Source organism: Lithobates pipiens, unplaced genomic scaffold (assembly GCF_037356315.1).
Source record: "Lithobates pipiens isolate NorthernLeopardFrog02 unplaced genomic scaffold, aLitPip1_a1.2 Scaffold_28, whole genome shotgun sequence".
Classification (NCBI taxonomy): domain Eukaryota; kingdom Metazoa; phylum Chordata; class Amphibia; order Anura; family Ranidae; genus Lithobates; species Lithobates pipiens.
This window is the reverse complement of record NW_027507789.1, coordinates 122,318,932-122,345,355: the sequence shown is the minus strand read 5'-3', so window position 1 is coordinate 122,345,355 and position 26,424 is coordinate 122,318,932. Positions and strand designations below refer to the sequence as shown.

Genomic DNA, 26,424 nt, shown 5'->3' with positions numbered 1-26,424 from the left:
AAAAAGGCCTTTTTTTTTTTAAATAACACATTTTGTTTTTTAATTGCATTTTAGTGCAAGTGAGGTCTAACGTCTTTTTGACCTCAGATCTCATATTTAAAAGGTCCTGTCATGCTTTTTTTTTTCTATTACAAGGGATGTTTACATTCCTTGTAATAGGAATAAAAGTGGCACAAGTTTTTTATTTTTAAAAATCAGTGTAAAAATAAAAAGGTAAAATAAATAAGAACATTTATTTTATTTTTTTAACGCTCCCTGTCCCGACGAGCTCGTGTGCAGAAGCTAACGCGTACATGAGTAGCGCCCGCATATGAAAATTGTGTTCAAACCACACATGTGAGGTATCGCCGCGATCAGTAGAGTGAGAGCAATAATTCTAGCCCTAGACCTCCTCTGTAACTTAAAACATGCAAACTGTAGAATTTTTTAAACGTAGTCTATGGAGATTTTTAAGGGTAAAATTTGTTGCCATTCCATAATAGTATTTATTCACCTTTGCGGTTTTTATTTTTTGCTAAACCAATAAAAAAGACCGGAAAAAAAAAAAAAAAAAAAAAAAAAGGTTTTCTTTGTTTCAGCTTTGTAAATAAGTAAGTTTTCTCCTTCACTGATGAGGTTGCACTCCCGGGCACTGATGAGCACAGATGAGGTGGCACCAATGGGCACTGATGATGGGCACAGATAGGCTGCACTGATGGTACTTATGGGTGGCACTGAAGGGCACTGATAGGTGGGCACTAATGGGCATGAATGGGCACTGCCAAGTATCACTGATTGACACTGATAAATGGCACTGATTGGCATCACTCATTAGGAGGCACTGGCAGGTATTGCTGGTGGGCATTGATTGGCATTGTGTGGGCACACATTTCCAACCATGGCCACCAGGGATGCCATACCTGGTGGTCATCAGTGGTGGCCATCCCTGGTGGTCCTGGGTGGGCATCCGAGGGGGGACTGCACTGCTAAACAATCAGCACAGCCCCCCGTCAGAAGAGCAGTCGATCGGCTCTCCTCTACTCTAATCTATCAGACGTGAGTGAGGAAAAGCCGATAAATGGTTCTTACTGTTTACATCGTGATCAGCTGTGATTGGGCACAGCTGATCACGTGGTAAAGAGTCTCTGTCAGAGACTCTTTACCTAGATCAAAGTTTCGGTGTGTCAGACTGACATGCTGCAACAATGATCGCCGCACAGCTGCTTATTATCCTGACCACATAAGATGTCTGATCAGGATATCACAACCACTTTGCTAACGTAATTTTGCTATATGGCGGGCAGCAAGTGGTTAAATTATCCATAGGTGACGCTTTAAAAGCCTTTACAGGTTACCAGTTACACAGGAGGTCTGGCACTAGAATTATTGCTCTCGCTCTGCCGTATGCAGCTATACCTCATGTGTCATGCAATCAGCATGCCAAATGTGTGCTGGATCTATGTGGGGTGAGTTCAGTGGATGGAGGTGCTTTAAATATTTTGTTTTACATTTTATTTTTTTTCCGTTTCAAACACGGTTTTTTAGTTTCATTTTTTTCAATCAACTTTATTGCTACAGCAATGTGCCATGACAAGTCCTCCTTATGGAGAAATCGGGTGTCTATTAGAGCCAAGATCTCTCCTCTAGCCTCCAAAGCATCCGATTAAACTAAGTTCATTTATTTATTTTTAACTCAAGAAGAATTTATTAAGCAGTTACAGACATAATTAATAACAAAAGTGTTCCAGCACACAAGAGGTACAAAAATCTGAAAGAGTCGCCACTTCATGAATACCATTCCAGCGTAGTACATACACAAGGCCTCTTGATACTCCTGTTTGAGCATCTACTTTTTTAAACTTTTTTTTTGGTATGTATTTAGTGTATATGCAAATGTGCGAAAATGTATTCTCGCTTTCTCCTTCTGCTCAATATGTAAATTAGCATTTGCACACATTTATGCGCTTAGGCGCGCATGTGGCGCAAAATACTCACTAAAAAAAGCTGATTTTTCTAATTTGTTTTACTAAAGATAGACACATTACAATGAATGGGCTGTATTTTAGCTCAATAAAAAAAAAAAAAAGGATTTGTACCGGGCTTTTTCTAGCTGCAGTGTGGTAGAGGTCAAATACAAATAATAATGGAGTAGGGCAGAGGAAGTTGAAATAATTGCAGTAGCACCTCGCAACAGGCGGAGAGATCTGAGACATTGTGAAAAGGGTGTTAATATTATCTAACCCAAAATTCTATCCATGACCAAGTCAATGGGCAATATGCCAGGAACTGCTAACCAGGCCTTCCCACACGCTTTTCAAACTTCCCCAGGCATACTCTATGTTGTAAAAAAAAATTTCTAGTCTGAGGGTATCACTCATGTGGTTAACCCATGCCCTATTTATGTCGGAGGTGGATTGGACTTCCAAAACTGCAAGATAAGCTTCCAGGCCTGAAACAGGGCAATAATAACAGCTACTCTTTGAAATTCAGTTCATTCAAAGTAATTTAGTACATGCAGAATATAGTAGTTGGGCTCAACAAGGATGGTAGTATGAAAAACCTTGAGGGTACCCATTATCTCCACCTAGTACCGGTGAAGTTTAGGGCAACGCCATAGTAAATGTATAAGATCACCTTTTGCTGTAGTGTATTTGGCACATAGTGGGGACTGCAAAGTTCCCATATGATACACATTATCTCACAAAAGTGAGTACACCCCTCACATTTTTGTAAATATTTTATTCTATCTTTTCATGTGACAACACTGAAGAAATTACACTTTGCTACAATGTAAAGTAGTGAGTGTACAGCTTGTATAACAGTGTAAATTTATTGACCCATCAAAATAACTCAACATACAGCCATTAATGTCTAAACCGCTGGCAGCAAAAGTGAGTACACCCCTAAGTGAAAATATCCAAATTGGGCCCAAAGTGTCAATATTTTGTTTGCACTGCACTGCCTTAACCCTCTTGGGCCTGAAATTCACCAGAGCTTCACAGGTTGCCACTGAAGTCCTCTTCCACTTCTCCATGACGACATTACGGAGCCGGTGGATGTTAGAGACTTTGTGCTCCTCCACCTTCCTTTTGAGGATGCCCCACAGATGCTCAATAGGGTTTAGATCTGGAGACATGCTTGGCCAGTCCATCACCTTTACCCTCAGGTTCGTCAGCAAGGCAGTGGGTCCTCTTGGAGGTGTGTTTGGGGTCGTTATGTTGGAATACTGTTCTGCTGCCTAGTCTCCGAAAGGAGGGAATCATGCTCGGTTTCAGTATGTCAGTGCATGTTGGCATTCATGGTTCCCTCAATGAACTGTAGCTCCCCAGTGCCTGCAGCACTCATGCAGCCCCAGACCATGACACTCCCACCACCATGCTTGACTGTAGGCAAGACACACTTGCCTTTGTACTCCTCACCTGGTTGCTGCCACACACGCTTGACACCATCTGAACCAAATAAGTTTATCTTGGTCTCATAAGACCACAAGACATGGTTCCAGTAATCCATGTCTTTAGTCTGCTTGTCTTCAGCAAACTGCGGGCTTTGTTGTGCATCATCTTTAGAAGAGGCTTCCTTCTTGCCATGCAGACCAATTTGATGCAGTGTGCGGCATATGGTCTGAGCACTGACAGGCTGACCCCCCCCTTCCCTTCAACCTCTGCAGCAATACTGGCAGCACTCATACATCCATTTACCAAAAAGACAACCTCTGGATATAACACTGAGCACATGCACCCAACTTCTTTGGTCAACCATGGCAATGCCTGTTCTCAAACTGTCCTGTTAAACCACTGAATGGTCTTGGCCACCGTGCTGCAGCTCAGTTTCAGGGTCTTGGCAATCGTCTTATAGCCTAGGCCATTGTTATGTAGAGCAACAGTTCTTTTTTTCAGCTCGTCAGAGAGTTCTTTGCCATGAGGTGCCATGGTGAACTTCCAGTGACCAGTATGAGAGAGTGAGAGCGATAAGACCATATTTAACACACCTGCTCCCCATTCACACCTGAGACCTTGTAACACTAACTGGTCACATGACACTGGTGAGGGAAAATGCCTAATTGGGCCCAATTTGGACATTTTCACTTAGGGTTGTACTCACTTCTGTTGCCAGTGGTTTAGACATTAATGACTGCGTGCCGAGTTATTTTTAGGGGTCAGCAAATTTACACTGTTACATAAGCTTTACACTCACTATTTTGCTACAATGTAAAGTGTCATTTCTTCAGTGTTGTCACATGAAAAGATATATTAAATTATTTACAAAAATGTGAGGGGTGTACTCACTTTTGTGAGAAAATGTAGCTTCAGGGGTATGAAATGGGCACAGAGAACAATGTAAAGCTGTGAGAGCCTCTGTGTATTAGGAGAGCAGTACAATACTGGCTTCTAATATACTATCCCACTGATCATCTTCCATCAAGATCAGTTTTAATTAGATGCTGTACAGGTTGGTAATGGCTTTTAAAACAGAAACCAAAAAAACCCCCACAAAACTGGAAGTGGCAAAATCCTTGTTACTTCCGGTTTTGGACTACTGGACGGGAGAGCCCGGTAAAGTGTGGGAGGGCCTTCAGATACCTATATAAGTGATCTAGCGGCTGTATCAATCACCGCTATATGAAAGAGAATTGGCGGTTGATGCAAATGGCACCAGGATCATGGTTGTACTTGCAATCATGATCTCGGCATGTCCAGCTCAATACAACGGTATTGAGGTGATTAATAGTTCCAGGGGTGACAGATCCCTAGATGAAGACCAATTGGAGAGGTTTCATCAGTGCAACAACTAGAATATGACATTCAGAACTATATACTCATCAATAGGGTATTTGATGATGCTTAAAGGGTAACTCCACTTTTGTGGGGAAATAAAATAGCAAGTAAAGAAAAAATAATATAGTGTATACAATTGAGACACAAGTCAATTATGTAATTGAATGTGGTTACAAATGACCCTTCCTTTTCTATCGGCAGCTATTGTCATTTGGCTACCTGCAGGTGTTCTGTACACAGAATGTGTACAGAACGCCGCTCAGAAATTTAATTTCCTGCTTGTGCGATTGGCTCATCGATTTTCCCAGAAGTCTACACTAAGATACAAGGCAGATATCAGGCATCACCTGCAACTAAAATGTCATTTTTGGTGAGATACTCCCAACAGGAAACCACGTCTAAGGCTGGGTTTACACTAGTGCAACGCAGCTATCCTGCAAATCCACTGCGGGTTCCCGCATCGCACCCAACTTGCAAGTCAGTTCTCACTGGGTATTCTCACCTATGGGATCCGATTCCTGTGCGAGTTCTGGGGCTGTCATTAACAATGTATTGACACCCTCAGCTTTTCGCAGAAGGCAGTGTGAACTGCCTGCGGGCAAAGTGCGATGCAAGAATTGGCACTGCAATCATGTTGGCTCCTGCATCGCACAAGTGTGAACCTAAGTTAAAAAATAAAGACAAAGGTGATTTTCATGAGAGAAGAGGAAGAACTGAAGCCTTGTAGGCCGTCGTCTCAATTATATTAGGGTCCAAATTTTCCTTTCTTTCTTTTTAAACAAATGTTCCATTTCTGGGAACATAAAGGACTTAAGATTTGGGGCCCGGGATTGATTAGAATTATTTTTGTACCTTCCACGTGATTTACCCCTGCTGTATAAAATCCTTACCAGGTGGGTATCAGTGGTTTCTAATATACAAAAGATAACAGAAAGCTGCTGTAGAAACTGCAGTAGGTGGTAAAGTCAAAACAACATTTATTCACCAAAACATTAACTGGAGGTGAATAATTCACTGTATATTAAAAACATTCAACAAAAACTTTCACTCATATTAGAGGCATCTGAAATGTTTTGCATATCTACCTAGTACTATTAATATTTTCTCTATGCTTTTTGGAATGTATTATTATTATTAATATACAGATTGCAGACCTCTCTGTTTCTCATATTCTCGGTGGTAGAAGTCACATTGTGTAATTTGTATGGACCGTACGTTTTGTTTGTCCAATATTAAAATCTTCAATAAAAAGTATTTTCCAGAAAAAAATGTTTCACTCAATGTTTGTTGAATGTCACATTTGTTGGTTTATAAATATTCCCCTGTGTGTCATCAATTAAACCCCTTTCACACTGAGGCAGTGTTCAGGCGTTTTAGCGGTAGAAATAGCACCTGAAAACTGCCTCCCATGCCCGAGTGCTTTCACACTCAGGCGCTTGTGGGGCCAGCAGCATCTTTGGGGTGGTTTGGGAGCGCCGAATACAGCGCACCCCTGCCATTGCAATAAATGGGCAGCTCTTCCGAAGCACCTCAAAAGCGCTTTGGAAGTGCCGCAACACAGGCGTTTTTAACCCCTTCTTCAGGCACTAAAGGGGGTTAAAAGCGCACCGCTAGCAGCCGAAAAGTGCTGCTTAAACAGAGGTAAGACCGTTTTAATGGCGCTTTAGCGCTAAAGCACAGGTGGCCCCAGTGTGAAAGGGGTCCTACATACCACCTTGGATAGAGGATCTAATCCAGGTCTGATGTACACTGGAGGTTCTCAAGTTTCAGTACCGACCATAGATAAGGCACCATTATAGTTAAATTATTAGACAAAAGCAGCTAGGCTGGCTATCAGGGTTTGTTTAGGTGTTAGCACTTAACATTCACCACAAGATTCCCATGCAGTTCCCCATTTCGTCCAGCAGATGACAAAGCACAAAACTACTGACAAATGAGCAGGTCAAGAGGCCATAAGCATCAATGAGTGCAAAGCAATGACTACATTGTTACTATTATACAGGATTTATATAGCGCCAAATGTTTGTGCAGCGCTTTACAAAATTATATATATTTATAAATATTTTACAATCCTTGCATTAGGTTTCTCTTTCTTCTTCTAACCCAAATTCCTACACACCATCGTTATGAAAGACAACTGCTACTGTGATAGGCATGGTCACTCACCCAGATCCCTCATCCATCTCCTGTGGCAATGTCCCAAGTTAAAGAGAAATTGGGCTGAGGTTTACTGGGGACTAACCTTGCAAGGGAACTCCCCCACGTGCCTTTTAGGCTACGCTGACTTCTCCTCTATGGATCATAATATGGAATGGTTACCATTTCTTGAGCTTTCTTTATAGCTCATAGGTTAAAGTGGAGTTCCACCCAAAAGTGGAACTTCCACTTTAAGGACTCCCCCCCCCCTTACATGCCACATTTGGCATTTAATTTTTTTCTTGGGGGGGGGGTGGGTGACTACTTCCTCCTTCCGCCTAGGCGACGCCTCCTCTCCACTAGGCATTCCCCCCCTTCTCTGCAATCTTCTGGGACACGTCAGGTCCCAGAAGATTGCCTGTCCACTGGGAGAGCAAAGCGCAATTCGAGCATGCTCAGTGTGCGCCCGGCCGTGAAGCAGCAGGCTGTCATGGCCGGGTGCCCACAGTTCCAATGGATTCTCCGAGGAGAAGGAGAGGGGCGGGGCGCTGTGTGGCCGCATCGCTGGACCGTGGAACAGGTAAGTGTCCGTTTATTAAAAGTCCACAGATAAACTTTTTGTAGCTACTGACTTTTAATAAAAAAAAAAAAAGCCTGGAACTCCGCTTTAATTTCGCTCAAATAAACCTCACCTTGCCAACCAACTTTTTCTGATTGGATCATGGATCCTAATATATATATTTCCTCCTAAAAACATTATTTGAGAAATTCTATGCCCAGATTTCATGCTATATGGTCTCAATGGATAGACAATATGTGTCCTTCCTTCCCTTAGGTCCCCTTGAGCTTACTGATAGAGCATTGGCTGTAATCCTTATACAATTGTCAGCCATACAGATGCAAATCTATTGCTCTGTTCTAACGCTTGTGCTTTTTTGTACTTTTAGGCCCCTTTCAGACCTGCAGATCCGTATTTAGCCATCTGCTTGCTCGGCGGGGATCGCTCCGTTGATCCTCGCTGAGCCGGCAGATGACAAGCCCATCTCTGCACACTGTGCAGGGACGGACCTGTCATAGAGACCGCTCTCCTCTATGGGGGGAATCAGATGATTATGAACCCCCTGTGCATTTTCATCCGATCCGCCAGATAGATGGAAAATAGGACATCCAGCCGTCTGGATTTTGCGGATTGGATCGGGTGTCAGCGAACATGTCACCACTGACATCAGTCACTCCATAGAGATGTATGGAGCGAACGCTGTCAGTTTTTTCAGGCGGATCTGAACGGTCCGCACATGTGGAAGGGACCTTATTATTAATTGTTATTCTCGGTTGCTAATTTTTCATTTTGGTTTTTGTCTCCTGTCCTGTGTGTCAGTTTGTTTCTTTGTTGTTAAACTGAAAAAGCCCTTATTAAATAAATTATTAAAGCATTTATTTGCTTTAGTTGCATTTTTTGCTGCAGTGAACTAATTTCCTGTAAGAGTGAAGCTACGTTCTCCATGATCCCATGGTATGTAGAATGTACAGTGCATCTGGAAAGTATTCATAGCGCTTCACTTTTTCCACATATTTTACAGCCTTATCTCAAAATGGATTCAATTCCTTATTTTCCTCAAAATTCCACAAACAATACCCCCATTGACATTTATTAAAAACAAAAAAAATCACATGTACAGAAAGAAGTATTCACAGCAGTATTCATTGCCATGATACTCAAAACTGAGCTCAGGCGCACCCTGTTTTCACCGATCATCCTTGAGATGTTTCTACAACTTAACTGGAAGTCCACCAGTAGTTAATTCAGGTGATTAGACATGATTTGCAAAGGTACACACCTGTCTATATAAGGTGGCCTCCATCAACTGTAAATGTAAGAAGTTTGACACCACCAGGACTCTTCCTAGAGCGGGTGGCCTGACCAAACTGAGCGATCTGGGGAGAAGGGCCTTATTCAAGGAGATGACCAAGAACCTCAACTGTCAGTCTGACAGAGAACCAGCATTTCTCTGTGGAGAGAGGAGAACCTTCCAGAAGAACAACCATCTCGCAGCACTCCACCAATCAGCTCTGTATGGTAGAGTGGCCAGACGGAAGCCACTCCTCGGTATAAAGTACACGACAACCTGCCTCGTGGACCTGAAGGACCCTCAGACCATGAGAAATAAAATTCTCTTTGATCAAAGACTTAACTCTTTGGTCTCAATAGCAAGAGTCATGTCTGCAAGGAAACCTGGCAACGCTCATTACCTGGCCAATGCCATTCCTACAGTGAAGTATGGTGGTGGCAGCATCATGCTATGGGGATGTTTTTCAGCGGCAGGAAACTGGGAGACTAGTTAGGGTCGAGGGAAAGATGAATGCAGCAATGTACAGAGACATCCTTGATGAAAACCTGCTCCAGAGCTTTTTGACCGGGGGGGGGTGAAGGTTCATCTTCCAACAGGACAACAACCCTAAGCACACAGCCAAGATGACAAAGGAGTGGCTACGGGCCAACTTTGTGAATGCCTTTGAGTTGCCCAGCCAGAGTCCAGACTTAAACCCAATTGGACTTCACTGGAGAGATCTGAAAATGTCTGTGCACATCCAAACTGATGGAGCTTGGGAGGTCTTGCAAAGAAGAATGGGAGAAACTGCCCACAAATAGGTGTGCCAAGCTTGTAGCAACATACTCAAAAAGACAGGAGGCTGCAACAAAGTATTGAGCAAAGGCTGTGAATACTTATGTACATGGGATATTTTTATTTTTTTATTTTTTATAAATTTGTAAAGATTACAAACAACTTTCATGCGGTCATTATGGGGTATGGTTTGTAGAGTTTTGAGGAAAACATTGAAATTAATCAATTTTGGATTAAGGCTGTAGCATAACAAAATGTGGGAAAAGTGAAGCGCTGTGGATACTTTCCGGATGCACTGTAGTCGCCCTCTTATGACCATTTAATGAAAAATAGATTACAGGACCATTAAGTAGTGGATGTGTATGGAAGATATTTGGAGAATAAGGATATAGTTTTGTGTCACTTTAATTGTTTTTTTTTAATAACAATTTACTGGAGATCAGCTTTGTGGTTGTAAACCACAGACAAGAAATATGAACAAAGAATATTCCTCTAGTGCATATTTGACTCTATTCAGTGCACCAAGTGTCATTTCTGTCTGCTTCCATCTGCATGAATCACTTCTGACAGGTTTTCCTGATACCAAAAGAAAAATGGTGATATGGGAGGGACCTCCAGCAGACAAAGTCTTAATTCTGTTCCTGTGTGCAAGGGGGTGTGTCCCTTCCCTCCAATCAGTTCTCAGAGCTCTCCTCACTGACCTCTGCAGGGTGTAACTTCAGCTCTCCACCACATTTGTTCTGACAATTCTGGACTTTAACCGATTCCCGACCAGCGCGCGCCGATGTACATTGGCAGAATGGCATGGGCAGGCATATTGGCGTACAGGTACGTCCAATCTTCAATGCCGCCCTGCCGGTCGGGACCCCCGTGATCGTCACACGGGACGGCTGAATGCAGGAAATGCCGTGTAAACAGCATTTATCCATTCTGCCTAGCAACTAGTGACGCTGATCTCTGCTCCATGTGATTGAAGCAGAGATCAGTGTTCCCTAAATGAAAGCCCAACCCCCCCACAGTTAGTAACACACCCCTAGGAACACTTAACCCCTACACTGCCACCCACTGGTTAACCCCTTCACTGCCAGTGTCATTTACACAGGAATCACTGCATTTATATAGCAGTGATTACTTTATAAATGACAATGGTCCCAAAAATGTCTGATGTGTCCACCACAATGTCGCAGTCACAATAAAAATCGCTGTTAGCCGCCATTACTAGTAAAAAAAAATAATAATATACAATTATTAAAAAATGGATAATAATAAAAATGGCATAAAACTATCTCTATTTTGTAAACGCTATAACTTTTGCGCAAACCAATCAATAATCGCTTATTGCAATTTTTTTTTTACCAAAAATATGTAGAAGAAAACGTATCGGCCTAAACTGAGGGAAAAAAATGTTTTTTTATATATTTTTGGGGGATATTTATTATAACAAAAAGTAAAAAATAATGTGTTTTTTTCAAAATTGTCGCTTTATTTTTGTTTATAGCGCAAAAAATAAAAACCGCAGGGGTGATCAAATACCACCAAAAGAAAGGTCTATTTGTGGGGAAAAAAAAGAACGTCAATTTTGTTTGGGAGCCACGTCGCATGACCGCGCAATTGTCAGTTAAAACGACGCAGTGCCGAATCGCAAAAAGTGGTCTGGTCTTTGACCAGAAAAATGGTCCGGTCTGTAAGTGGTTAAATGGCTGCATAAAAGAAAAGACTGCAGATAAACAGGTATAACTTATGTAGGAGGATTTGTTTTATCTCTGTGCATGACCTGAGTATAGCCCCTTCACTGGGTATTTGTAAGTGTGTACAACCACTTTAAATTAAAATTTGTATACATTGTTAAGGCTAAAAGGGTTTTCTTTTGAACTCTGTTCTATTTAGAGTGGCTTAATTTATAGATTATTATTTCAAACAATTGTCCGATTTACCTTTATATTCATTTTGCACATAGCTACTCCTAACTGCTACTATGTTTTAATAGTTCTAAAAAAAAAAAAAAATGGGAGCTTGCTCTGTATTTCATTTAAATAAGGTACAGCACAAAACATGTTGAGCTTGTATGTTTAGTCTGTTAATCTAGTATGTTGAGCTCATTAGGTTTGTTTAAGAGCAGAGTGGTAATTATGGTCGCAATATATATATTTTTTTAATTCTACCATTGCTTAGCAACTAAATGCCTGTCAGAATGCTGTAGAGTGCCCTGATGGTTTAAAATGACACAGAAAGAGGAACAGACAATAATAAATGACTCAGGGTCAGGACATTGTTTATCATGCAAGCAAATCAGGTATTCTTCAAGGAAGGTCAAGAAAGAAAATAATACAGAAGTATACGTATATAAAAGTCTATTTACTAAGGTATTCCAAAGTGCAAAGGCTATGTGAAACCCACAGCAAGGAGATTTCAGAGTACTTCAGTTACATTTAGAAAATAAAAAAGTTTTTTTTTTCTGACTAACTGCTAGGGGGTATTGCCCTTTGCATTGATTTGGTAGTCTTACTCTAATTTTTTGGATAACGTTTTTACATAGAAACCTATTTTCCTGCATTCTGAATCCAACTGCAGTTGATCTAAATAACTGAATACTCAAATCACAAAATCGGAGGTCATCACAGCCTGGAATATGCTGTGCAGAACCTGTATATCTGAGCCAATAACTGTATAATTTAGGGCGACGTCACAGAATGTGTGAGATCACCTTGGTCCATACAAAATGTAAGCTAGATGTCTTGCTTTGCTTTTAACACAGTATTTATAAACTGGCTCCAGTGACAGATGGTAGATAGGGGCTGAGCATGACTAAGCCTAGGTTCACATTGATGCGATTTGACCACGGAAGCATCTGTCTGTCCGTGGTGGGGAATACCGCACACACCGCCACTAGTGCTTTCCTACCAGGGAGACCCTTTTTATGAATGCTACTTTGCGCTACTAGGGAAGAATCAATACTCTGGGCAGTGGTATCTGTCGGATATGGTGGGGGGCTGTAGCAGCAGAGATTTATCACTTGTATGGGGGGTTAATTGACAATATGGCTGAGGCAACCTGTAGCTGTGGTGCCAACCATGGGACTAAATATTTCACTGAATGTGTTTGGTCCTGTCTCTATGTAGTTTCTTCTGGGTCTCTGTGTAAGTTTGTTCCTACCTAGCTGGGCTATGCTATACTGAGATCACACTGTCACTGGTGTCCATAAGTGGTCTCCCCCAATACAACTGACTACTCCTGCGTAGGTCTATGCTGCTATCGATAATAGGTGTGTGTAGCTTTATGTTACACCCTCTGGCAATATATTGTAATTCACTGATAGGGAGTACATCCTTCTTCTTTATATTATACTATGTTTGTAATTTACCCCCTAGACTACCCCTGGTTGGGATCCTGTAGTAGCATGATCCATCATCCCCACTGGCTATCCTCGTTGGGTCTGGCTTCCATTGAGAATCAGCCCCTGCAGGTGTCCTGCAATGGGTGATCACAGTGTTGAGGTGGCAGAAGAGCGTCCTATGTTTTAGAAGATCAGGTGAGCACCTAATGATGTTGTTATATTTATATGTTATAAATAATTAAAAATATATTATTAATATATGCACAACATGTATATTGACATTGTACTAATGATTTATTGATATCTTATATAATGTAGATGAATATCATTGTTAAATGCAGAGCCCTGATGAAGCATTCTGGGAAACATGTTGGCTAATCCTGCATTTCTACGCATCTGATTTTCAAGTATCCATCTACGGTCTTAAATGTGCACTATGTTTGTTTGTTTTAGACATTATTAATAAACGTATATATCTTTTTAATAAATTCTGATTGTTGGTGTTGACCTTATTTACAGACACTATATCTCAAGTCAAACATCCCATTTTCTCTAAAGGAGCGGCGTCTTTCTTCAGTTTTCTTTTAGAATAAAACCCTGTTGCCGCTCCTCTGGTGGAACCTGAATCACCACACTCTGCTGCATAAACTACTTTAATGAGGACTTCATGGCCAGGGCTTTTACTGGATCCTTTGGGATATTCGTCACAAGAAATCTTGGGGGGGGGGCTTCCGTAAACTTTATTGCACAACCTCGAGAAAGAGTGATCAGTATAAACTGATTTGATGTTATGCCTGACCACTGCGGAACAAAACTTTGCAGACTTCTGCCCACAAGCTGGGTCGAGTCATTGGGATTTTTCGGCTTGAAAAATAATTCCGCCTTTGCCTTCAGCTTTTTGCATGGACCAATTCTTCCTCCTCCCCTGGGCCTCATTGTCCTGCTCCTGAGCTCTTTGAGGTTGAAAAATATGCTTTGGGGGTTGTTGTTTCTTCTTTCCCAGAAAGGACTTCTTCCTTTTGGTAATCCTGTCTAGGCCAAGGGCAGCATGTATGGCTCTAAGAAGCCCATCAACTTCTTCCAGGGATAATTTAAACTTAGAAGGGGGCGCTTCCGCCCTCTCACCCTCCTCAACTTCTGAACCCTTATTGGAAGGAGATTGGCCCCTGGTAGAAGGACCTTCCGAAAGATTCCTTGGGACAGAAAGAGAAAGCTGGGAAGACTCAGATATGGAAGACTAACTAGCTGCTGGATTAACCAATGAGTCATGGAATGACTGAATCGTGGCATACAGCTTATTTTTTACTGAGGCAACCAAGTCATCACAGACGGAAGTATATTCCTCTTTGACTAAGGAAGCAAGTGCTGCATAAGGCTTTCTTCCAATTCTCCCCCATTTTAGCTGTGCATGAGGGACATTTCTTTTTGCCTGAATCAGAGCTTTTGGCCTAAGAGAGATAACAAAAATGGAAAAAAAAAAAAAAAACACAGGAGGCCTTTGATGAGACCCAGTTTCCACCTGTGGACCACCCCAAGGTGCACTTTAAGAAAAGGTAGAAACAGCCTAAATTGTTTAGACAGGCCCCCACAACCAAGGGGAAAAATAGGACCAGAAACCCAAGTAAAGGATTGGGCAGATTTAAGCTGCCCCCTACCAGGCATTGTTGGCGCCTGTGCTTGTCCCCAGGATTGCAGAGCCTGCCACGCTTCACTTGTGGCTTTACTCTCTACTTCCAGACTCCTATAGTGTCACTGCACCAGACCAGAAGAAGAAATAGATGCCTCCAGGCACCGACCCGCCCTTAAGTGATGTCACTTCCGGTGCGCCAAGACTCTTCTCGGCCACTGCAATGTGGCAGCAGTGCACGTGCAGCTGCCACTCAGCCAGAGCAGAGCGGGCTAGCCACATCCACTGCAGCTCTCCCCAAGCACCAAAGGGGAAGAAGAGCCCGGACATGCTGCTGCAGAAACCTGGATAAACCAGGAGGGCCGAGATCATTGTAAAAAAAGGAGGAAAAATGGTGAGCAATCCCTGTCTCAGGAGCACCTAAGAGACCATGGCTCTCCCCCACGGATGTTCCATGGGTGGTAGGGAGGTGCCTCCCTTTAAAGATCTGGAGGAGGGAGGCGTTTCCTGGCCTGTGTGTAAAACACGTTTATTATTTTTGGATAAAAAGACTTTACACCTGCTTTAATTCCTTTATATTTGACACTACCTAACCAGTGCTATGTTGGTAATACAAACCAGCCTTGCATTTGAAATATGCCTTTCTATATCCACAGGTATGGTTTCTAGCAGAGGTTTAGGTATGATTTTTTGCATAGTTATACAAGTTCAGCTTGGACCAATGTAAGTATACATATCTTATACCTGGCTGATCCTTGTTTAAGCTGAAAATTACTATAGTAGTCTGTGCAACTACAGTGATAGCAGCCGTCTTTCAGGTTCCGTATAGAGCAGCTGCCCTGCTGCATATTAACCTTAAGGGGGTGCTCACTCAGGAGGAGCACCATTTACAGAATGCCTTGCATTTTTCTCAAAGAATACAAGGTGCTCTTTGAATGGATGAGGCGGTTAGGCAGGGAATTAAAGTCACAATTAAATTGGTTCAAGCTGGACCAACATAACTATGCTATGAAAACCATAACTAAACTTCAGCTGTAGGCTCCATGCACACTGGGCTTAAAAAAAAAGTCTGTTCTCTTGGCAGTAAAAAACACTCATATAGAGCATTTTTTGTACAAAGTTTAGACGAGTTTAGGAGAGTTACGTTTTTTCTGCCAGTAAGGCGCCAATCACAAACGAGAACCAGAACATTTATTTTTCTAAGGCTCCATTCACACCTGAGCGTTTTGTAGCTTGAAGCCTGAAGCTACGAAACGCCGGAGGGGGAAAAATCTATTACTCTCAATGGAGAGGGTTCACATCTCCACTCCAAGTCACCTGAAGCCGAACGCCTGAAGCTCAAACAAGTTCTGGACCCTTTTAGGTCGCTCGAATCGGGCAAATTTAGGCGTTATTCTTGTTTTTACATTGGTAACCTTTTACCCTGCACAAAATCGTGGCAAAAAACTTCACAAAATCACGGTAAACCGCACGATTTTCTGCCTGAAAACGCTATGCTCAGGTCTGAATGGGGCCTAAATGTTGAGCTCAAAATCCGCCTGTAATCGTCCCAATGTGCATAGACACATAGGATAACATTGAGCTGCTTCTACAGGCAGAACACAACAACGTTTTTTTAAGCCAGTGTGCATAAAGCCTCAATACTGCAAAGCAAGAACCTTTACACAATGATGTTACTGCTAATGCAAAAAGCCAACTAAGGAATATTTATAGCCTTCAGTGTCAAAAGAGAGATGGTATTGCCCACCCAAGCTTCCAGCAGGACTCAGACATCCTGGCACTTTGAGCATTTGCCAGTTTGGACCTGGTCTCTGTGCAGAATACATATATACTAGGTTGTCATTTACCGCATTTCAATGGAGAGGATTGCCAAGCACATTAAAAAAAAAAGCACCCGAAACAGATAGACTTCTAAATATACCTTTAAAAAAAGTGAATTATCAATGTGGAGTAAGGCGAGGAGGAAATGGAAGCTACAGGAGACTTGTAATGTGGATTGAAGTTTAGAAATCAGAAGGCTGAGGTGACAATAAAAGCTGCCAGCCGAATGGCACCTCTTAACCACATTCACCGAGAGGAAACGTAATCCATGTGTAGGTAAACATAGTGAAATTTACAGTAAATGCCCAGAAGCCCCTCCTCTTTACCAACTAACTCAAAAACATGCAGCATTACTAAATTATCAGAAGGAATAAGTAAACTTGGTGCAAGCAGCATTACAATTTAAGACAATTAGAGAATGTGGTTTATTCATTTTAAAACAGAACTCCGGGGAAAAAACATTTGCTCATGTCCTTTGCCAACTATGCTATCCATGTTCTCCTGAGCTCTGTAGTTCCTATGTAGCAGCCTGATGATTTTGCTGAAAAAACTTTAATCTCCAGTGATTTCCTGTTTGTAAGACCACTGCTGCTATTCCTCCTGTATACTCAGCCAGCGGTCTTATCACTGCCCACAAGTAGTTCAGGGAGTTCTATTTCCACCTTCCTGCTCGATGTAATGGGCGGAAGTTGATTCACAGCCCCCGGTCTGTGCCTTCCATAGAGGTGGAGTCCTCCTCCTCCTCCCTGCCAGCGCCGCCCCCACTCCACCCCCATCCCCCCACCCGCCATCTCTATTAGTGAAGAGTGAAGAGTTTTACTAGAGATTACCTGCATGACAGAGCTGAGATCTCAAGACATTACAGCAATCAGTATTTTCACATACAACACCTGTCAGCTCGAGATCTCAGCAGATAATTTCTGACAATGATCCCTGCTCTGCACTGATGGACACTGATAAACTGCACTGGTGTGACCGCACTGATGGGCAAAGATGAGCTGCGCAGGTGAGACCGCACTGGGAGAGGGGGGCGCAGGTGAGACCGCACTGGGAGAGGGGGCGCAGGTGAGACCGCCCTGGGGGGCACAGATGAGACCGCCCTGGGGGGCACAGATGAGACCGCCCTGGGGGGCACAGATGAGACCGCCCTGGGGGGCACAGATGAGTTTTTTTCTTTGTGCCACATGCTGATGTAAAGCATCATGGCCTGGGTCTTTCTGTGTTGCGGCTAGGGATGTTCTCGTATACACCATACCAGCACTGATTACTGTTAGAAAGATCTCAAAGCTGCATGAGGAGGAATATTTCGAATACTGAATTACAGCAGAGTACAGTGTGTATGCAAATGCTAATTCTTATTTGTGGACATGGATAAGTGATGGCTACATTTTGCCTTACTTTTAAAGCTTGCACAGACTATCCACTATTATGTCACTGTGGATGACCATGATATAGAGACTAAATAAATGAGCAGTGTAACAGCAGGAGAGAAAACCCCACCTCCACCCTGCGTGCAGTAAATGCTATGGGGTGGACAATTTTCGTATGTGCCCGATCGGATAATACACACGACCCGAAAATCGTACGAAAAATACTGCGTTAGATTTAGGCCTCCCTCACATGGATGAAGAAACACGGGCAGGCATGAACAGCTGCAGGAATTAGCCAATTCTTATAGCTGGGCTAACAAGTGTTTGTGGACAGTTGCAGCTGCTCAGCCTATATAAAGCAATGACAGGCTGACAGGAGCCACAGCTATCCACCAATCTTTGCATATACAGGAGGTCCCCGGGTTACAAACAAGACAGGGACTGTAGGTTTGTTCTTAAGTTGAATCTGTAAGTCGGAACAGGTCATTTTTTTTTAAGTGTAGCTCCAGCCAAAAAATCTATTTTTAAGCTTTTTGGATAGCATGGGGAAGGGTTATCACCCCTGTAAAATTTGTTTAGCTGTCTGTGCCCCGGTACAGAAGATTTCACCTCACTTTCTATCCCAATGAGAATTGGATTTTGAAAATTTTGGGCTGTGAGGGAAACAAGGATTGGTGATAAAGCCTCAGTGGAGACACCTTTTTTCCATATGAACTCTTACAGGAGAGAATTTCCCTTCCTAGAGGTAGATTTCCTCTCACTTCCTGTCATCTCCCTCCATTTGTAAGTCAGATGTTTGTAAGTAGGGGACCCCGTCTATGTGCACATGAACGCTTACCTGCTGTTAGGGACAGCAGTCCATTCCTGGATGCATCTGTCTGCATCCAAGGAACCTAATCACGGAAACCACTCAATGTGCGGATACATACAGCCCGCTGTCAGCTGATTCAGTGTCACAGGAGAGGGAAAAGTAAGTGCATGAAGAGACATATGACCCTTTTAGGTCTCCATTCACACTTGTGTGTCTCCTAAGTCACGTGATTTCACTCTCTGGCACTAAGGCACATCAAAAGTCACCTTAAAGTAGTGCAGGCACCGATCTGAATGTGTGCCTTAATAAACAATAGGTTGCAACTTGTCATGCAACTTTGTGTTCAAAGTCACATGCCAAGTCACACAAGTGTGAATGGAGCCTAAAGCCTTGGGCCTACGGAGTGTTCTGGTGGCTTTAAATTGTATGTAAACCCCCAAAGAACTTCTCGTATTTGCTGCCTTTGGACTGGTTAAATATACCATTAGAAACATTTATTAAATCTATTTGAAAAGTAATAAAAAAATACAAAAACTGTAGATCTTGTCATAAAGTCAGAGCTTTTGTGTGTGAGGTCTTATTGTGAACAGCAGAAGGATTAGCCTTTTTTATGGTGTAGCCTTTTTGACCTTAGGGTGGAAGTAGTTGCGTAGTTTAGAAATGCCTCCCAAAAATCAGAAACTGAGGCAAAGTCTGGACAAGAGAAAACATGCAGCAAGACGTTGGTGTGCTGGATATTGGTTGTGGCCTGAAGGAACATGGGTAATTATAAAGCCTACTCCCAGTACACACTGCACACACACACAGTCCTTCTACCCATCAAATAGTGATAAACCCTCCATATGTGAAAAGAGCTCTCAGAGTCAGTTTACTGTGTAAAAAAATGCGTTAATATTCGTAATATTTATCTGCTCCACTTTTAACTTTTTTCATTCAAAAGCTGGCACTGTGCTCTCTAGTTGAGACAAGTGCATTCAATTACTTCCAGATCCACTGACTGTTGGGACCTCATCATGTTCAGTGAGTGTATGGGTGTCAGTAGTCAGTATTCTAATGCACATGCACTTGCCATTTGCTTTTTTTTTTTTGTTTTTTTATTAATTATAGCCATATTTTTAAATAAATTTTGTAATATTACAGAGGTTTTTTTTTTTTTTTTTTTTTTTTTTTTACAGAGGCTGAGGCTGAAGTGATATGGGCCACCACAGAAACAAAAGTCAGAGCGCAAAGAAAAGAAAAGAAAAAAAAAAGAATCAAGTGCTGGAAGAAAGGAATAAATTGCCGTCTGCCATCTGTAGGCATGTGGAGAAAAAAAAAAAAGGACAGTGTTGGTGGTCAGGGGAAGGAAATATATTGAAGGTCAAGTGAGTAGAAAAAAAGGCCAGCAACAGTAGGTGGGAGGAACGATTGTGTGGTATTGGTGGTTAACTGGAAGAAAAAATGCTGGAATTGGTAGTCAGTGGGAGGAAGAAAATGCTCAGTGGTTGTACATGGGAGGGGAAAAGAGGGGGCACTGGTGCTCAGTGGGGGAAGGGAGGCAAAGCGCTCTGTGGAGGGAAGTGGAGAAAGAAGGGGTACTGAGGCTCTGTGGAGGGAGAGGGGGGCATTGTCCATACTCTGCGTCCCACACTGAACCCTCCCTCTACCGCAACTATGGCGCTCATTTCAAGCAGGAGATCACTACACAGTATTACGCCTTGTTTACAGTTGTTAAAACCCTCTAAAAATAACAGTTTGCAGTTGACAGGAAGGTTGAAGGCAATAGGGGGAGCACCAGCAGGGCAGAATAACGTTGCAAAAATGATACAACGCCGCTTTCAATGACACCAGTATGCGGATGCAGTCTGGCGGTTTTTTAATGGCGCAAAGAGGTGACACTTAACCTAGGAGAAACCCATCAACCTCCCTCCAAAAACAATGCACTGCGGATTACTTTTCCAAGTAGAAATATAAACCAGGCCTTAACTGAAAGCCTGCTGCACTGTGCCGCAACCCCATGCATAAGAGATATTTCAATTGATCGTAATTAGTAGTTGTAACACCTGCCAAATACAATGTGTGCTATCATCTCTTCTGGCCACCAGGCTTATTTTTCCTTTTGAGCAGTGTATAATAAAAAAAAATCCACTAGGATTCTACATTCTATTACAATACAACATGAAAACTTTCAAGGGGGTGAACATTTTTTAAAAACGTATGTGCTTATAAATCAAATTTTATTATTAGCCACATTAGACATAGGATTTTATAGAGCACAAATTAAACACGTTATACATGCTAATTGATCCATTTCATGATTCATTTGAGGATTGCATATACAGTGCATTGAAAAAGTATTCATACCCCTTGAAATTTTCTACATTTTGCAATGTTACAATCAAAAACAAATGTATTTTATTGTAAGTTTAATGTAATAGACCAACACAATGCGGCACGTAATTTTGGTGGAAGGAAAATGAGAAATGGTTTTCAATTTTTTTTACAAATAAATATCTGAAAAGTGTAGCATACATTTGTATTCAGCACCCGAGTAAATACTTTGTAGAACCACCTTTTGCGGCAATTACAGCTGCAAGTGTTTTTGGGGATGTCTCTTACAGCTTTGCACATCTAGAGAGTGATGTTTTTGCCCATTCTTTGTAAAATAGCTTAAGCTCTGTCAGATTGGATGGAGAGCATCTGCGAACAGAAATTTTTAAGTCTTGTCACAGATTCTCAATTGGATTTAGGTCTGGCCTTTGAATGGGCCATTCTAACACATGAAAATGCTTTGATCAAAACCATTCCATTGTAACTCTGGCTGTATGTTTATGGTTGTTGTTCTGCTGGAAGATGAACCTCTGCCCCAGTCTCAAGTATTTTGCAGACTAACAGGTTTTCTTCTAAGATTGCCCTGTATTTGGCTTCGTCCATCTTTCCATCAACTCTGACCAACTTCCCTGTCCCTGCTGAAGAAAAGCATCCCCACAATATGATGCTGCCACCACCATGTTTTACAGTGGTAATGCAATGGTGTGTTCAGGGTGATGTGCAGTGTTAGTTTTCTACCACACATAGCATTTTGCTTTTAGGACAAAAAGTTAAATTTTGGAAAAGTTAAATTTTGGTCTCATCTGACCAGAGAACCTTCTTCCACGTTTGCCGTCCCCCACATGGCTTCTCGCAAACTGCAAACGGGACTTCATATGGCTTTCTTTCAACAATGGCTTTCTTCTTTCCACGCTTCCATAAAGGCAAGATTTGTGGAGTGCACAACTAATAGTTGTGCTGTGGACAGATTCTCCCACCTGAACTGTGGATCTCTGCAGCTCTTGCAGAGTTACCCTGGACCTCTTGGCTGCTTATCTTATACATGCTTGCCTTGCCTGGCCTGTCAGTTTAGGTGGATGACCTTGGTAGGTTTGCAGTTGTGCCATACTCTTTCCACTTTCGGATGAGGGATTGAACAGAGCTCATTGAGATGTTCAAAGCTTTGGATATTTTTTTCATAACCTAACCCTGCTTTAAACTTCTCCACAACTTTATTCCTTACCTGTCTGGTGTGTTCCTTGGCCATCATGGTGCTGTTTGGTTCTCCAACAAACCCCTGAGGGCTTCACAAAACAGCTGTATTTATACTGAGATTAAATTACACACAGGTGGGCTCTATTTACTAATTAGGTGACATCTGAAGCAAATGGTTCCACTAGAGTTTAGTGAGGGGTATCAGAGTAAAGGGGGCTGAATATAAATGCATGCTACACTTTCAGATATTCGCAAAACAATTTGAAAACCATTCATAAGTTTCCTTCCATTTCACAATTGCGTGCCACTTGTTTGTTTGTCTATCACATAAAATCCCACTTTTCAAGGCACTTTAAATCTCTTTTGAGAGGAAGATTATTATTTTTTTAGCAACTAGAAACAAGGCGTTACTAGGTCTGATTACCAATACAGACCTCATCATGGATGTGGAAAATACGGGGCAATTTAGGAAACAGCGATCACAGGTCAATTGGCTTCAGTATAAATCACACAAATAGCAAACACAAGGGGAACACGAAGACGCTGAATTTCAAAAGAGCCAACTTTCCTAAACTACGAACCTGGCTAGAAGATATAAATTGGGATAGAAACAATGAACATGGAGGAGAGATTGGTTTGCTTTAAGAGCATATTAAATAAGGGCATTAGCCAGTCTATCCCATTGACAAATAAATTTAAAAGAGCAAACAAAAGTTCTGGATAGCTTAAAGCCGAGATCCGCCCACATACTGCAGCGGCTGACTTTTAATAAATCGGAAACTTACCTCTCATGGAGTCCAGCGATGTCGGCACCGCAGCTGATGTTTCCATCAGCTGGCGTGTGCATGCCGCCTCCATTATGAGTAAGGGTACCCAGCAGTGAAGCATTATGGCTTCACACTGGGAACCCTACTGCGCATGTGCCAGGCTCCACTCCTCTTTCTTACTTTCCGGAAGGAGGAGGGAGCCCGGACGGTGATGTCAATACCTGCAGCTGAGGCTCCCGGAAGTGGGAACAGGATATCTGTATTAGACAGGTATCCTGCCAACAACACCCCCCCCCCCCCAAAGGTGCCAAATGTGGCACTGGAGGGGGGGAGGAGTACAACGAGCAGAAGTTCCACTTTTGGGTGGAACTCCGCTTTAACTCCAATGTAAAAATGCATATAAAAGCAAAGGAGATGGCCTTCAAAAAATACAAGGCTGAGGGATCATCATCCAGACTTTAGAATGCAACAAGATATGTAAGGGTGCAAACTAGGGCGTCTAAGATAGAAAACGCAAGACACATAGTGGAGGGGAGCAAAAACAAATCCCAAGAAATTCTTTAAGCATATAAAACAGTAAAAAAGGGAAGACAGACCATATTGGCCCCCATAAAGAATAAGAAAGGACATCTGGTTACAAAGGATGTGAAGATGGCGAAGGTATTGAATGTGTTCTTCTCCTTCACGCGGGAATCAGGGGCTTCAGTAACCAAAACTGCATTGTTTGTCCTCATTACACATCACAGGAAGAACCCTCATGGCTAACAGAGGACAGAATTAGAAATAGACTTGGGAAACTTAACATTAATAAATCACCGGGACCAGATGGCTTGCACCTGAGGGTACTTCGGGAACTCAGTCAAGTAATTGCCAGACCATTGTTCCTAATTTTTACAGACAGTCTACTGACTGGAATGGTACCAGCTGATTGGAGAAAAGCCAATGTAGCACCAATATTTAAAAATATTAAAAATACATCCCTGGGAATTACACACCAGTTAGCCTAACATCAATAGTATGCAAGCTCTTTGATGGGATGATAAGGGACTATATACAAGATTTTAGTAATGAAAACAATATCATTAGTGGTAATCAACATGGATTCATGAAGAATCATTCTTGCCAAACCAATCTATTAACCTTCTATGAGGAGGCGAGCTGCCATCTAAACAAAGGAAGGCCCGTAGATGTGGTGTATCTGGATTTTGCAAATGACAGTGTTCTCCATAAACATTTACTGTACAAAGTAAGGTCGATTGGCATGGACCATAGAGTGAGTACCTGGATTGAAGACTAGCTACAAGGGCAAGTTCAGAGGGTGGCGATATATGGGGAATACTCGGAATGGTCAGGGGTGGGAAGTGGGGTTCCCTAGGGTTCTGGGACCAATCCTGTTAAAATTTGTTCATAAACGATCTGGAGGATGGGGTAAACTGCTCAATCTCTGTATTTGCGAACGACACTAGGCTAAGCAGGGCAATAACTTCTCAGCAGGATGTGGAAGCCTTGCAAGTAGATCTGGACAAATTAATTGGGTGGGCAACTAAATGGTAAATGAGGTTGAATCTGAAAAATTAACAAAAAATGCATTTGGGTGGCAAAAACATGAATGCAATTTACTCACTGGGGGGAGAACCTCTGGGGGAATCTAGGATGGAAAAAGGAACTGGGGGTCCTAGTAGATGATAGGCTCAGCAATGGCATGCAATGCCAAGATGCTGCTAACAAACCAAAACAGAATATTGGCATGCATTAAAAAGGGATGAACTCCAGAGATAAAACGATAAATCTCCCGCTCTACAAGACTCTGGTCCGGCCGTACCTAGAGTATGCTGTCCAGTTCTGGGCACCAGTCCTCAGGAAGGATGTACTGGAAACGGAGGGAGTACAAAGAAGGGCAACAAAGCTAATAAAGGGTCTGGAAGATATTAGTTATCAAGAAAGGTTGCAAGCACTGAACTTATGCTCTCTGGAGAAGAGACGCTTGAGAGGGGATATGATTTCAATTTACAAATATCATACTTGTGACCCCACAATAGGGATAAAACTTGTTTGCGGGAGTTTAATAGGGAAAGTGGGCCACTCACTAAAATTAGAAGAAAAGAGGCTTAACCTTAAACTGCATAGAGGGTTCTTTACTGTAAGAGTGGCAAGGATGTGGAATTCCCTTCCACGGGTGGTGGTTTCAGTGGGAGGCATTAATGGTTTCAAAAAACGATTAGAGAAACGACCGCAACATACTGGGATATATAAAGTAATACTGACATAATCATACACATAGGCTGGACTTGATGAACGTGTGTCTTTTTTCAACCTCACCTACTATGTAACTGCGTAACTATACAACTACCTTTTAAGCATTTCTAGTTTTTAACATCTCAATTACAAGTTTTTGCTTTGCCTTTCAAAGGATAAGTTCACCTTTACATAAAAAATAATAAATGCAATTTTTTTGCAGGCAAAAAAAAAAAGTGCATTTTTTTGTTAGGAGCCTTGAAAGTATTGCACCCACGATCAGCAGATTGTGAGTGTAACGCCACGGTCCTGCAGATTGTCTACCCATACCGCAAGCAGTTACTGAATGACAGGAAGTTCAATAGTGCCCGTGTAGTTCACTGAGAATTACAAGCCATCAGTTCTTCCATTCACATGGATCTGTGATCTCCACCCACACAGAAAAAATAGGAAATGCCTCCACCTCAGCAAACACTGCCGCTTACCAGATCACTATGGTCCCTTATTACAGGGGATCACAGAGTGCAGATGGCCAATACCCCAGCCAGGGATCTCTGTGCAAACACTGGACCCCTTGGCTTCTGCGCTAATGGTCCTCATACGAGTCAAGCATGGTTACTGGATCCCCATAGAACAACAAAGGCTTGCATAGTATAAAACTTTTACATTTATTATATACTTTCAAAAGACAAATGAACACTTACACTTAAGTAGAGTGAAAATAACATTAAAAAGTGTTAAAACAGCCGGCTCTCAAAAATAGCCTGTAGCTTCCGGGACCAGAGTAAATTGTGGTGACATCAGTGCGTCACTTCTCCCTACGCGTTTTGTCACACCATAGGACATTGTCACGTGGCACTAAAAGCACCCATGTGCATGAATTCTAAGCCTCAAATCCACTGTGTGCATTTCTGTAGCAGTCTAAAGCAGTTTGCCAGGAGTAAATAAGAAATATAAAAAAAAAAAAAAAACACTTACTTATGCTTTAGGAGCAGGCCAGGGCAAGGATGTGGGATTGTCCACTGGATCCCCAGTGAAACCTGTAGGAGAAAAACAGATGAGTGACTCAAGCTCTCTAGATGATGAGTTAATAATAAAAAGCTGTAGATTTTGTGACTCATTCCTTAAACCACTTTCTTCATGAATGTAATTTCCCCAAGACAAAAACAATTCTTTAAAGTGATACTAACCACACACTGTTTAATTTACATTGTCCCTTCTCTTTCTGTATGTGGATAGTGGCACTGTAATTATTTTAAAGAAAAAACATCTAAAAGTACCTTTTTCCTAATCGACATACAGCTGTCACATGGCCCAGCTATTTCCCAGCCTGTTTGCAGGGAAACATAACCAAGAGGAGCTTCTAGTCCTCTGATACTGGCCACATGTTCAAAATAAAAACAGCCTTTGGAATGCAGAGTAAAAAATCAATAATTAATAT

At 42.1% G+C, this 26,424-nt stretch overlaps 1 protein-coding gene across 4 annotated transcripts in view; it reads right to left on the bottom strand.

Annotated features, from left to right (window-relative positions):
• The window catches only part of LOC143935591 (signal transducer and activator of transcription 5B), a 413,177-nt gene that overhangs the window by 162,113 nt on the left and 224,640 nt on the right, over window positions 1–26,424 (bottom strand). For all 4 annotated transcript variants that reach the window (XM_077459573.1, XM_077459571.1, XM_077459575.1 and 1 more), the window contains one exon: window positions 25,962–26,023. The gene's annotated coding sequence lies outside the window, so the exon portion shown is untranslated. The remainder of the gene's footprint in view (window positions 1–25,961; window positions 26,024–26,424) is intronic.